Raw genomic sequence first — 13,772 nt, forward strand, 5'->3', positions numbered from 1 at the left:
TGTCCTGAGAGCAGATTAGCATACCTTACCAGCTAACGACAAGACAAAACCAGAAGACGCGGCACCATTCGGTAGGCCCAAAAGCCAAGATCGTGACTTACAGATGACTGGCTACTAGAACCACGACCAGACAGTATACACCTTGGGCCCAATATAAAAGCCCTAGTTCAGGGTTTGCACTATGACTTGCACAATAATCATGATCCCTAGTCCCAAAGGTCTGACAGAGACAACTGCAACAGAATGGGGCTTCTGGAAGCACAAAGAAAGATGCTATCCTAGGAGCCATCCTAGGTTCAGTGCAAAGACCAAGATCACCAACCACAGAAGATGGATTAAAACGACACTGAGGCAACAGAACCTCTAGAACCACAAAGACTGACTTCATCATAAGTCCCACCTCAGGATCTGTGCAGATACGGAGACCTCTACACACAGAGCTCTGATTGTATCACCCTGGACAGAGCAGAAGTCTTCCACACACACAAAAAAAAACACCACCGGGAGAATAAATGATCCTGAGCAAAGTCTAGAGCTGATCCCATGACAGTATACTCCAAGGACGGAGAAACCCCATATTTCTTAGGCCAAGTGAATTCCTTTTAGAATGACCCCAATATTTACTGTGCCAGGGCAGGAGGGGAAAAAACAAAAATACAAAAACCACAAACCCTTGGTTATTTCATATATACATATAATTTTCCCTTCATTTATTATTGTTATTATTATTTTTATATACCTATCTATTTTGGTCGATTTCTCTGTTTGGGTGTGACTACTGAAATCGTGGTCCCCAATTATACTTATTTTTTTTTTCTCTTCTTTTCTCTTCTTTCGTTATGTGCTATGCCATGTTTCTTATTTCAAGACCATGGCGTGTTTTTGGTTTGTTTGTTTGGTTTTTGGTTGTTTGTTTTGTTTTGTTTTGCTTTGTTTTTCATCTGTTTTTTTTTTTTTTTTTTTTTTTTTTTGTGGTGCTTACCGATATAGATGGAGTCCCCACTGGATAATTGACTCTTTTTTTTGGTACTGGTGGAGTGTTTCAACTTCTTTTTCTCCTTCATCTCCCAAATCGATGATGAGAGCCTCTAGAAGGATTCCATCCATTTTTGGAGTATCAGACTCTTACCCCAGTTTATTTATCTTCTCTTTTTCAGGCAAAATCATGCAACTTGAATTAGCTAGTCCTGCCTACAATTAGAGGGGGAGATAAGGGAGGCATTAAGACCAAACAGGGGCAAGACTACTAAGTAGTGGGTTGGATACAGAGGGGACCACATATTCTAGCCGCCCTGGAGGTGAGGGAAGAGGAAATGGGAGGTAGGACAAAAACGGAGGTGTAGGGAGGACAAATTGGTGATGGGAATCCCCCCTGATTTTATGTAAATATGTACCTAAAATGTTATTGTCAACAATATGTAAGACACTATGATCAAAATAAAAATTATATATATTAAAAAAAAAAAAAAAGAAGTATATGAAAAAGAAATAATTTAGTCCACTTATTAATAAAATGATTCTGTGTGTCTAAAAAAAAAAAAAAAAAAACAAACAAAAAACCTTGGGGTTTTGCTTTTGCGGAGCTAGGAATCAAACCCAGGGTCCCAAACATGTAAAACAAATGCCCTGAGCTCCTAGGAGCACAGGGCTCCTAGAAAAGTCTGTAGGTGACTTCTATAATCAAGTTCTTTGTACAAACTCTGAAAGTGGACCTGGGGCTTCCAGTGATAGGCTGAGTCAGCAGGTTGGAAGATAGGCATAATGTTAACTATGTCAATATTTTACATTAATCAAGATTAATCAATATTAATCAACAATGATCCTAATAGATGAAGATATTCCATTATAATGACCCTGGTTAATGAAAAGATGAGGACCACTGAGATTGAGAGGCCCCCACTCCTGCTAAGTAGAAGCAATCAACAGAGTCACTTATAGTATCAATCAAAAGAAGCCATTCATCAGACCAGAGTGATAGGACAGGGACAAAGGTGATTGCCTTTTCATACTGTCAATCCTGTTCAAATCTCCAATACTATGTACTGTCCCCTGAGTGTCCTCCAGATCATTCCAGAGTACAGAGCCAGGAATAGCTCCTGAGTACTGCTGAATATAATCCAACTTTTCCATCTCCCTCCAAAAGTGGCTCTTTCAAAAGAGATGTGAAAGACAAGAGTGCAGAAAGGCTGGATGAGTTGTGCTCTCTAAACTGCTCTTCACAGGTGGTCTTAATATCACACCTTCATAATATGGTCTATAGTTAAGCTTCACACTGAGTCTTATTTGAGATGCCCTCTGTATTCTACACCCATGGTTCTGAGGCCTTCTTGAGAGAACACCCCTGGGCATCTTTACTTAGAGGGAAATAAGATATTACTACCTTTCTACCCAAACCAATACACAGTTGGGAACTCTCAGAATCTCTACTCTTGTATGTCAGTGAGTCTTTCCACACAGTGTCTATCCTAGTGGCTCATAACCCATCCACATTTGACTGCTACTTGAGTTGTCCCCTTATATTTTGTCATATGGACTCTACATAATGTGACAAAATAATAATTGTATGCATTCGGTTTGAGTTTTTTTTATGAAAACCAGTCCAGTTATGAGTAGAAATCAGCTCTCCTGAGATTGAAACCTCATAAAACATATGATGCTCAGGCCAAAGAGATAGTACAGCAATAAGACACATTCTTTGCACATGTCCAACTCAGGATTAATTCTTCATAACCTCCCATATAATTCCCCAAGCCCACCAAGAATACGCCCTGAGTTATATATGCCAAAAATTAAAAGATATATAAAAAAAAAACAGGGGCCAGAGTCATAATACAGAAAGTAAGTCATTTGCATTGCAGGTGGCCAAGTGGGCTTGATGTGCAGTATTCTATATGGTCTCCCAAGCCCACCAAGAGTGTTCCTTGAGCACAGAGCCAGGAGCAAGCTTTGAGCACCCCAAAACAAAACAAAACAAAAACAAACAAGAAAACCTAAAATATGAGGATTCTGGTCTGAGAGAGAGAGAACATAGAGCTGTCTCTCTTGAATGATTTCTTTTTGTCCACTTGGAATACATGAGAAGTTTTGATGCTATTAGTCACTCTTTTAAATAGATTTTCATGTTCTCTGAGTAATATCTAAAGAGGGGACATTATTTTCTAATTAATAATGTAACCTATGTGTTATAATTCAGAATATAATTAACAAAGACCAAGAAAGCTTAGATCCAGAGGTGGGAGAAGAAGAAAACCAGTTAGAGGCAATTCACCCATGAATGTTTATTTTTTTCCCTCATATTACAGTCCCATCAAGATTATCAAGCAGGATGGAGAGCTTGGTTCCATGAAGTCAATGGAATCAGTCCTTTCCTCTGCTCTTATCATCAGCATTTGCAGTGGTTTGGCAATGACCCAAGTAGTCAGGGATGACAAAAGGGAGAAAGTTCAGCAAAGCTGAATTGCCTAGGTTCAGAAGTAACACTCAACTTCTGCTCAGATGCCATTGGAAAGAACAGGTCAAACAGCCTTAGCTCAATGCAATGGGAAGAGTCAACATAGTTGAGCTTTGTGCCCCAGAAAAGCAAGCTAGATTTTGTGAATTACCAAGTGCTTTAGGCTATACCTGGCCTAGTATTTCACTATAGGCACTTGAAATGTTTGTTAGACATGGAAATAAAGGGGCTAATAAGGAACTATGTAAAGGCTTTTGTTATGGTTTTTCTTTTCCTTTTTCTTTTTTTTTTTTTTTTTTTGGTTTTTTGTTTTTTGTTTTTTTGTTTTTGGGCCACACCCGGTGACGCTCAGGGGTTACTCCTGACTATGTGCTCAGAAGTCGCTCCTGGCTTGGGGGACCATATGGGACACCGGGGGATCGAACCGTGGTCCGTGGTCCGTCCAAGGCAAGCACAGGCTAGGCATGCACCTTACCTCTAGCGCCACCGCCCGGCCCCTTGTTATGGTTTTTCTAAGGCACAAAATGGGAAGGAGGTTACTTGAAGGGGGTAGAAACATGGCTGCACCTGCATTGCCCTCCTCAGATATTTATATTTGGGAGAGTATTTTTTACCAACACGCTAGGAATTTATATAGATATAAAATTTATAAGATATATACAATTATATACATTTATATACAATAATATATATTTATTATACATTTATTTATATTATAATATATAAATATATTATAAATTATATATAATATGTGAATTATACAATTCATATAGATATAAAATAACCCAGCAACATTCAGTGGCTACTCCTGCCTCTGCATTCAGAAATAATTCTGGCAGGCTCAGCTTGGGGGATGCCAGGGATTGAACCCAAGTTGGCCATGTGCAAGGTAAATGCCTTTTCCACTGTGCTATCACTCCATCCCCAGGGGTTTATATTTTTAAATTTTTTTCCATTTATGCAGAAAATATTTACTTTATTTCTATGTGTGTGGACAGCTATGCCAGTGGAAGTCATGCTTCCATCCATAGGTAATGTGCCTGGAAAACATTCAGGAGGTGAAAGAAGAGATTGATAGTCATAAGTATTATGACAATTATGGGGAGAATGCTGAGGAAAGATGCCTAGCTCACTCCAGTATGGGTATGTTATGATTAAGCAAACACCCATTACAGCAAGTGTTGTGGTCTTTCATCTTCCAGAGGACAGTTTCTTCAGCAGAATGAACTTGACAGTTACAATTGTTACTCTTGAGAAAAAGGAAAAGCAGAGCCAGGCTGGCATTCTAGGAACTGACACTAGTTCAGAAGGTCAAAAATATAGGGCAGGGGATTGGGGCAAGTGAAACTGGAAAAGTCAAGCTAGCCTGAGTCACAGAACAATGATAAACAACACTAACTGAAGAAAGAATGAAAGTGATCAGGTGATGACCGACTTCTATCAAACGAAAGAATTAATGCACAGAGAAAAATTTCAACAAGTGTTACCTATATCCAACCCAAGGAAAAACTAATTTTCTCCTCTGATCTGCCCCAAATAACATAATAATCATGTGAATGTTAAACTTAAAAAAAAAAGCAACAAGAATGTTGCAGTCACTGTCATTTTATGGAATAAGATTAAATAATGGGGTGCGAAGAAAAGTGTACAAAATCCTCCAGGCCCTAAGTAGCCCTGCCTCTGAGAGCAGAATTCAAAGGAGATTCATTTCAAGGAAAATCAGGGACATGGCTTCACTTTTTTTTTTCAAAGATCTTTTGTTCCTGGGATTTAGTCATTGGTGGGGAAGTTGAGGTCATTCAGGAACTTAAGAAAATCATGCATTCAGTTCAATTTAAAGAGTCTTCTTGAGGATCTGGAGTGATAGCACAGTAGGTAGGTGAATGTTTTGTATGTGACCTAGCTGGGTTTAATCCCCATATGGTCCCTTGAAGTGATTTCTGAGCACAAAGCCAGGAGTGACTCTGAGCACTACCAGGTATAGCCTCCCCCCCCAAAAAAATGTTCTTGAGCATTTACATATTTATCTAATCTTTCTTCTAATTATGTAAGTGACTTTCACTTAATTTAAGTGACATTTTGTGCTGGCTCTATGATGTCAGATATACAGGGGAAGACGCAAGTGTCTTTGTGCTTGAAAAACTAATGGAGTGAATTTAGAGGTTTCTAACCAGAGATAAACCCTATTTACTGGTCAATGAGAAAGATTTTCATTTCTACCTCTAGCTCTATCTAGATCACATATGGCATTTTATTTATCAATCATGAGGGTCACTAGAGAGGACACCATATATTTAAATATATCGACATTATATATATTATATATATATATATGTGGAGTCTGAAGTCCACTGTCAATCTTGGTTCTATACTTGGGTAGCCACTGTTTGCTCGGTCTTCAATAACTTTAACAGTAAAATGATAATAGCTACATTGCCATTGAGGATTAAATGAAATGAAGTGACTCATATGAAAGCTTTGTGCAAACAGTACAGAACTGTGCAAACATTTGTAAAGTAGCAAATTATGGAAGGTAAATGTCCTAGGACTTTAAAGCAGTGTTTATCAAAGTGTATGTTTAAGCAGGAGGTAACCAGTATTTCTTCCAGAAAAGAGTAGTGTTCTCTCTCTGTCTCTCTCTGTCTCTGTCTCTCTCTGTCTCTCTCTGTCTCTGTCTCTGTCTCTCTCTCTCTCTCTCTCTCTCTCTCACACACACACACACACACACACACACACACACACACACACACACACACACCATGCAAGGCAGGAGCTCTATCTCATGGAGTGATTGTCCCTATACCTGCAGTCTCACAGAGAGCAACGGTATTGGGTCTCTTTCCCACGACTGATTTGGTTTGGGGGATCCACACCCCCACCAGCACTCCAGTACCTCTAGTCTAGAGCCTGGCAATAAAAAGAAACCATCTCGTTCTCTAGAAAGAGATTTATTTTCATTTGCAACCCACCAGTCGTTCAAAAGCAGAGCAATTCACCAATGGGTCATCTAAGAATTTTAAGCACAATTGTGTTGAGAGTCCCAACTCCGGACGCATAAAAGAAAAAGGGTCAGACAAGCCGCTGCCAGGGCACTGAAGGGACTTCCAGCCAGCGTTGTGGCGGGCGCCTGTAAGATCCTGTCCAACATACCTACTTGCTAGCCAAGCCACTGTAGAAGTCGAACACAAAAGGGAAGAAAAGATGGGGCTGATTCTCAGAATTCATCATTAGCAGATAAACTTACAGGTAATACAGAAAAAGTCTCCATTTCCAAGAAAAGGGTGCAGAGAGTTCTCTGGCAAGAATGGCATCTTTTGTTTGTTTAAGGACCAAACGGAGCAGTGCTCACTCCTGGCAATACTTGGGGGGGGGTGCAAAGCTGGTGCTCGGGGGTCCAACCAGGGTCGGTGGGCAGCAAGGTAGGAGCATAACCCCTATATCTATCCGTGCTAAAAAAAAAAGGCAGCTTTTTTCTATTAAAGAGAGGTTCATTAGGCCCTTTACCCTAGTTCTACCTGTTATCTTCTTTCTTTCCTTCCTTCCTCCTTTCTTTCCTTTCTTCTTTCTTTCTTTCTTTCTTTCTTTCTTTCTTTTCTTTTTTTTTCTTTCTTTCTTTCTTTCTTTTTCTTTCTCTCTCTCTTTCTTTCTTTCTTTCTTTCTTTCTTTCTCTCTCTCTCTCTCTCTCTTTCTTTCTTTCTTTCTTTCTTTCTTTCTTTCTTTCTTTCTTTCTTTCTTTCTTTCTTTCTTTCTTTCTTTCTCTCTCTCTTTCTCTCTTTCTTTCTTTCTTTCTTTCTTTCTTTCTTTCTTTCTTTCTTTCTTTCTTTCTTTCTTTCTTTCTTTCTTTCTTTCTTTCTTTCTTTCTTTCTTTCTTTCTTTCCCTTTTTCCTTTTTTTCCTTTCCTTCCTTTCCTTTTTTTTGTTTTTTTGGGCCACACCCAGTGATGCTCAGGGGTTACTCCTGGCTCTGCACTAGGAAATCGCTCCTGGCTTGGGGGAACCATATGGGTGTCCGGGAAATGGAACCGCGATCCTTCCAAGGCTAACGCTTGCAAGGCCTCCAGGGGTCCTCAAACTTTTTAAACAGGGGGCCAGTTCACTGTCCCTCAGCCCATTGGAGGGTCTGACTATAGTAAAAACAAAACTTATGAAGGAATTCTTATGCACACTGCATATATCTTATTTTGCAATGTAGAAACAAAACAGATACAAATACAATATGTGGCCCGCGGGCCATAGTTTGAGGCCCACTGCTTGCGCCACCTCTCCGGCCCCTAGCTCCTTTACTAATCTCAACATCCCGCAGCGACATTGTTTCCATGCAGTTTCAGACTTTCCCAGGGAACCCTAGACGAGAGAGGGGGAAAGGAGTGCGCAGGGGCAATGCGCACAGGTGCGCGGCTGACGTCACGGCCGCCCCGCCCCTCGGGGCTCACCTCCCGGGGCGTGCCCACCAGGGGGCGTGGCCTCGGCGCGGCTGGAGGTGAGTCGAGCCGGGCGCAGGGCCCGCTGCCCCGGTGCTGGCAGGTAACCGGCTGGGGTCACCGGGCACCCCGTAAACGACGCGACACGACTCCCCCTGGAGCCGCGACGGGAAGGGAGCAAGGGGCTCAGGTGTGCTGTCGCGAGCGCTTCTTGCATCCCGCTCTCTCTTTGCAGGTGGAGGTCCAGGAGGGTTTTTGGGGTACCGTGGTGTGGGAAGTCGCGGGGTGGGGCGATCCACGTAACCCCCCTGGACCCTTTAGAGCGGGGCTGGGCACCGGAGATCCTGTCTTGTATGGGATGCACGACTCTCTCTGTCTTTGACTTTAAAATGATGATCATGATGATGCTGTTGTCCATGCCACCGAGATTGTGGATCCGGCAGGTTCTTTCCAAACTATTTAGTCCCCAGCGGCCGCAGGAAGATTTTGGGGAGCCTCGACGGCCGCGATCGCTGGAGCCTGGAGGGCAGTGAGTGGCCCTAAGGGAACAGGCTGAGTGTGCTGCTGGAGGAGGGGGGACGAGGCTGGTCTCCAAGCAGGGTTCTCGGGGATGCAATGAATGGGGGGCGCTTGGCAAGTATCCTGGGGGCCAAGGAAGGGAGCCCCGAATCCCCCCGGGCAGGCCTGCTGCGTACCCCCTCTTGCTGCCCACCGCCGAGCAGAGAAACCTCAATGGGTTAGGGCTGATGGATTAGTTGTGATCTGTGCAGTATTTGCCACTTCTCCCACATCACCACCACCTTATGTCCAAGGGGTGGCAAAGTGTTTCCCTGCTTTCCTCTGCTTCTCGGGGAAATTGGAATTGTGTTTTGCGCTTCGCAGGCTGCTGTTTCTGCTCCCCGGAGCTTCATGGATCAGTTAGAAGTAAAGGGAGCTCCCCCGCTCCCCCAGAGACTTGCAGATAGAGGCCTGGAACAGGTTGATTCCTCGGGGAGAATGAAAATCAGCACGTTAAAAGTTGTTATTTTTTTCCCCACTTAGAAGATTGTTTGGCTGCTCACGCTTCGCAGGCAGTTAATAGTGTAATTTTGGGGTGATACTCAGAGAAATTGCTGGAGAAATAGGGTGAATTAACAACCACAGAAAACTCTTGTTTATGTTTGACATATGCATTTGCTATTTTGCTGTAGGAAAACAGCCTCTTTTTTTTTTTTTTTTCCTGAAAGGAAATGTTAATATTGCATTTGAGAGCTGGGATTCCAGGATCTTGGCTTTTGGGGGTGAGGTCGTTATTGCATTTGGAGTTTGTCTGTGTGTGAGTTTGGGTTTTGTTTTGCTAGTGAGTAGTAGCTCCCTTCCTAATGGTTGGAAGAAAAGCTTTGGTTTTCTTACAGGGCCAGAATATTACTCAAGTAGCAGAGTACATGCCTGGCACGTGTCCGCCCCGAGTTCCATCCCTGGCAAGATGGCCCGCCCAGAACTGCTGGAAATTGCCCCATATCTTTAAAAATCTCTCTCCTTTTTTTTAAACTCCTTAAGAAAAAAATGATGCTATTTAATTGGATCCACTTAAATGATAATCATGTACTGCATAAAACTCAACAGTGAGAGAGATGAATTTGTGGTTCCTGTTAGACATATAGTATTTAGAGCAGACCTGGGTCTTTTTGGAGCTGGGAAGGAATTGTCCATGTTGAAAGCGTCAGGAATTTGGGGTCGTGAGTCCTGTGAGGGTGGAGAAATCACTCAAGTGGAAGGTCCTCTTCTTCAAACTGGCATGCAAGGAGAGGGAGGAAACACTTTCAAGGAGGAAGGAAGAAAGCTGGCAGACGGTGGGGCCACAGAAAGCAGGAGCAGAAAGGGCTTTACTGAGGAGAAAAGTCTAGCTGAATCCCATGGAGATAGCAACTGAATAAAGGCCCCAAGGGTTTTGTTAGTTGGTTAGGAGGGCGAGGAGGGGTCATGGACCTCAACATCATTTAGAAAAAAGACTCAGATCTGAGCCCCATTTGAAGGAGTTTGGGGAGTAGGCCGAGATGATGGAATCAAGAATTCTTCTTTTAAGAAACAATGCTTGGAGAAAAAAAAGAAAAAAGAAACAATGCTTGGAAAAGGCAAGGGAAGAGTTAAGGGGAGAGATTGAAGAGACTGCGAGGACCTGGAATATCTTTGTTAGCAACAGAGACTGAAAGCAAATAGCTTAGCATGTTGAATACTATCCTGAAGAAAGGATTTCACTTTTTGCCATCTACGGACACTATTTTAGTGGTAATTTGGACTACTGGGTTCAGGTTTTCTCAATGTTAATAAGCTGTGTTAGATCGAATTTCTTCAGAAAACTTTAGTTGTGATACTGCCAGTTTGGTTTAAGCTGTGGGTGTTTTTCCTCCATGTATATTCTCAGTGAGTCTTCTAAAAATATTATGCAGAAATCAGATATTTTGACTGCAGTTAAAACGGACAATTATTATGCTTTCAGGGGGAAATGCTATGATAGACTAAATTGAGTTTTTATTTTACTCTTCACTGGAAGGTTTATTTTTCTTAGTTGTTCAGACCACTGGTTTTCTGGGTATTTTTCATAGGGTTAAGAAAAAAATGGCTGAAATGGAAATGGCCCACAGTTCAGGGCTGATAAGGAGATGAAGTAACTAAGTTTCATACTTTACCGGTTGACTTGTATCTTGGAGCAGCTGCTTGGGAAAACTTGTTGGTAGTTTCTGCTAAAGTTCCTGCTAAATTAACCGCAAAAAATAGTTCCCAAAGTGTAATGGAGAAAACTGTAGAAAATGCAAAGTTGTCTAACAGAACACAGACCGTAGTTAAATGAATGGGAGCAAAGGAAATCAAGGAGAGATGAACTAAAAAGGGGTATAAGGAAATGGTTGGGGGTGATGGCTATATTTGGTTTCTGGATTGTGATGATGCCTTCACCAATGTATAAATATGTATGACTCACTTAAATAGTTTATTTTAAATATATGCAGTTTACTGTAAGTCAATTATACCTCAATAAAGCTATAAAAAATAGTGAATAGCTTGGAGGCAGAGATATGGCTTAGTGGTAGAGCACATGCCTAACATGTGGGAGGCTCCAAGTTTAATTTGCCATCTCTTCCCTTAACATCCCCAGTTTTGACCCTGTGGCCCCTGAGCATTGCCAAGGTGACTCCAGTGACTCTGACTTTGTCAAGCTAGTATTGAAGTGGTCCCTAAGTCAGTAATGTTAGGTGTAAATCCTATAAAAAATTTAGATGAAAACACACTATTAAACATATTTATATCTTACATATATATATATCGTATAAGTCCTGTCATTTCACAGTGTGGGTGTAGGGCATTAATATTTTTTATTTTCTTTATAATTTTTTGTAGTGGTCATATTTTCTACCACCTCTCAATTGCTTATTTATTTTTTGAGTTTTGGGGACATACCTGGCTATGCTCTGAACTTTCTTTTGGTTTGCACTCAGGGATCACTCCTGAAGTGCTCAGGGAACCACAAAGGGGGCTGGAAACTGGCCTGCAAGACAAACACCCTCCCTACCTGCTGTACTAACTTTCTGTTTCCTTTTTATTATTTATTTTATTTTGTCTTTTATTTTTCTAAAAATCTTTGTATGTATCTGTCCTTTTCTGGCCCTTACTTAATTTTTAAATTAGAAATGATTTTATGTGTGTAAAAATAGTATTTTGATATCTTCACATGATACTTTTACTGCATCAATAAAAATGAATCCCCGTGTACTTAAATAATATTTTAGATATCGAACATAATAGTGTTTTTGCAGCCCTGATTATGACTTTCTCTGAGATGTTCACTTTCTCTTTCCATATGTATGCCTTGATTTTCTGTCTAGTTTGACAGTATGTAACAATTATTCCTAGTTATTATATTGTTTAGTTTTATCTATTCCATGAATTTTGTTATGTGGCATGTGTGTGTGTGTGTGTGTGTGTCACAACAGCACATTATATTTGTGCGATTCATCTCAGTGGATTGGTTGTTTCCTTTTATAGCTGTTTGTTATTTCCTCCTATGATTTAACTACTGTTTACCAGCACTCTTGTATCAATGGCTATCTGAAGTGTTTTCAGTCCTTTTTATTTTCTAATTTAATTTTTTATCTTTAAGCCATTAGAAACTGGTTTTTTTTTTGTTTTGTTTCTTTTTAGCGGGGGGGGGGGCAGTGTTTTTTTTTCTTTCTTTTTCTGATCCTCTGATCATGTCTCTGTGTGTTCTGTGTCCAGAATTTCCTGTGCTTTTTGCAGGTGGTACTTCTGTATTTTTCTAAATAACTATTTTATAAAATGGTTCTGTCAGGGTGTTGAGGGCTTGTAGTGTTCCCTTCCTCAGTGTTCCCTTCCTCAGTTGGACATTTGTTCAACATTTCTAGTTTTCTGGGCTCCTTTTCTTTTGAACAATCGTACTTCATTGAGATTTCCTTTGACCTTTCCTAAGTCCTTATGATATTGAGCTCCGTATAGTTTTCATAGTAGGATGTTTATAACTTTTGTCTGTTTTTTGAAATTTTTTGTATTTTTTAAATTGATTTGTAGATGTTTCTCAATAAATATATCCTGTGAGCAAATCCTATGTCAATTATGCGTGTGGCAGCTACGTTTTTATCAGTAAGTAGAGTGTTGTTTTACTTTCTTTATTAGAGTTTTAGAATGACACATCCATTAGTTTAATAGAATTGTATGTGACAGTCTGTTCCTTATTCTTTTTAAGCATCTTGTTAAAATTTTGCCCAAAGACTAGAGTCCAGTATTTTCCTGTGAAAGGTTTAAAACTGTCTTTCATAAACATTTTTCTTAATCTGCATGAAATTTATTTTTGTGGGTGAACAGTGGAGATCTAGTCTTACCTTTTTTTTCCATATGGATCATTTTCCCTTAATATCATTTATTGATGCTGTTTTTTTCCTTTCAGTGATCTTTAAGTTTTATAAATCAAGTTTTTATATATGTTTCCATATGTTTCTGGGCTATACTTTTATTGATTTCTGCATCTTTCCTTAGAGTAATAAAGATTACTTTGTGCTTGTTATTCACTTTAGTTTTATATTTTTATTTTTGATTTTGGGTCACACCCAGCAGCACTCAAGGATTACTCCTGGCTCTGCTTCAGAAATCACTCCTGGCAGGTTCAGGGGACCATAAGGGATGCTGGGGATCAAACCCTGGTTGGTCACATGCAGGGAAAATGCCCTACCCTCTGTGCTATCGCTTCTGCCCCTTGCTTTAGTTTATAAAGAGCTTTGATACCTAAGAACAAGTTATCCACCCCAAATTTTTTAAAATCAGACTCCCTCCCCCAAATGATTATTTATTTTTTGAAATAAAGTTTTAATTGGAGTTGAATGTGCTGTTTAGACCTTTAATATCTGTTTTGATCACTCTAAGTTACAAGTAATTCTGAAATTACTTTAAAGTAAGTGAACTATTTGAGGTTATCTTTGTCTGTCTAGTTGTCCAGAGTTAATTTTAACTTGAAATGGAAAGGTATAATATTCATGTTAAATGTATAGTTAAGATACATGGAAAAAGCTTCACACTGAAAATGACTGAAAATACTTTTGTTAGGAAAAAAATTGAAGGTGGTTAGAAATTTGAGATGTCAAAATATAAGAGAAAGCTGAAAATTAAAGAGATTTCAGGAACCTTGAAGCTTTATCTACTTTGAGTGTATTTGCTAAAGGGAGGGGGAGCTCTTAGTTTGAATAAGAAGTGGGTGGATTTGCATCAAAAGGAGGCAGTTTTAAGTCAGCCCAATACTCTTTCAAGGTAAACTAACAAGAAACTTTCTGCTGGTAATTCTGCGATCCCAAAGGTCTGTGATGTCATGGAAAGGATGAAAAATGATTTTCCCTCCTTCAAGGATCTGCATGGAAACTT

General features: G+C 40.2%; 1 long non-coding RNA gene across 1 annotated transcript; it reads left to right on the forward strand.

The window, feature by feature from the left end:
* Positions 1-7,945: 7,945 nt before the first annotated feature.
* Positions 7,946-13,772, forward strand: LOC126003654 (uncharacterized). The gene is made up of 3 exons (XR_007493823.1): positions 7,946-7,974; positions 12,432-12,503; positions 13,708-13,772. It is a non-coding gene; the product is annotated as an uncharacterized LOC126003654 (long non-coding RNA).

Source organism: Suncus etruscus, chromosome 3 (genome assembly GCF_024139225.1).
Source record: "Suncus etruscus isolate mSunEtr1 chromosome 3, mSunEtr1.pri.cur, whole genome shotgun sequence".
Taxonomy (NCBI): domain Eukaryota; kingdom Metazoa; phylum Chordata; class Mammalia; order Eulipotyphla; family Soricidae; genus Suncus; species Suncus etruscus.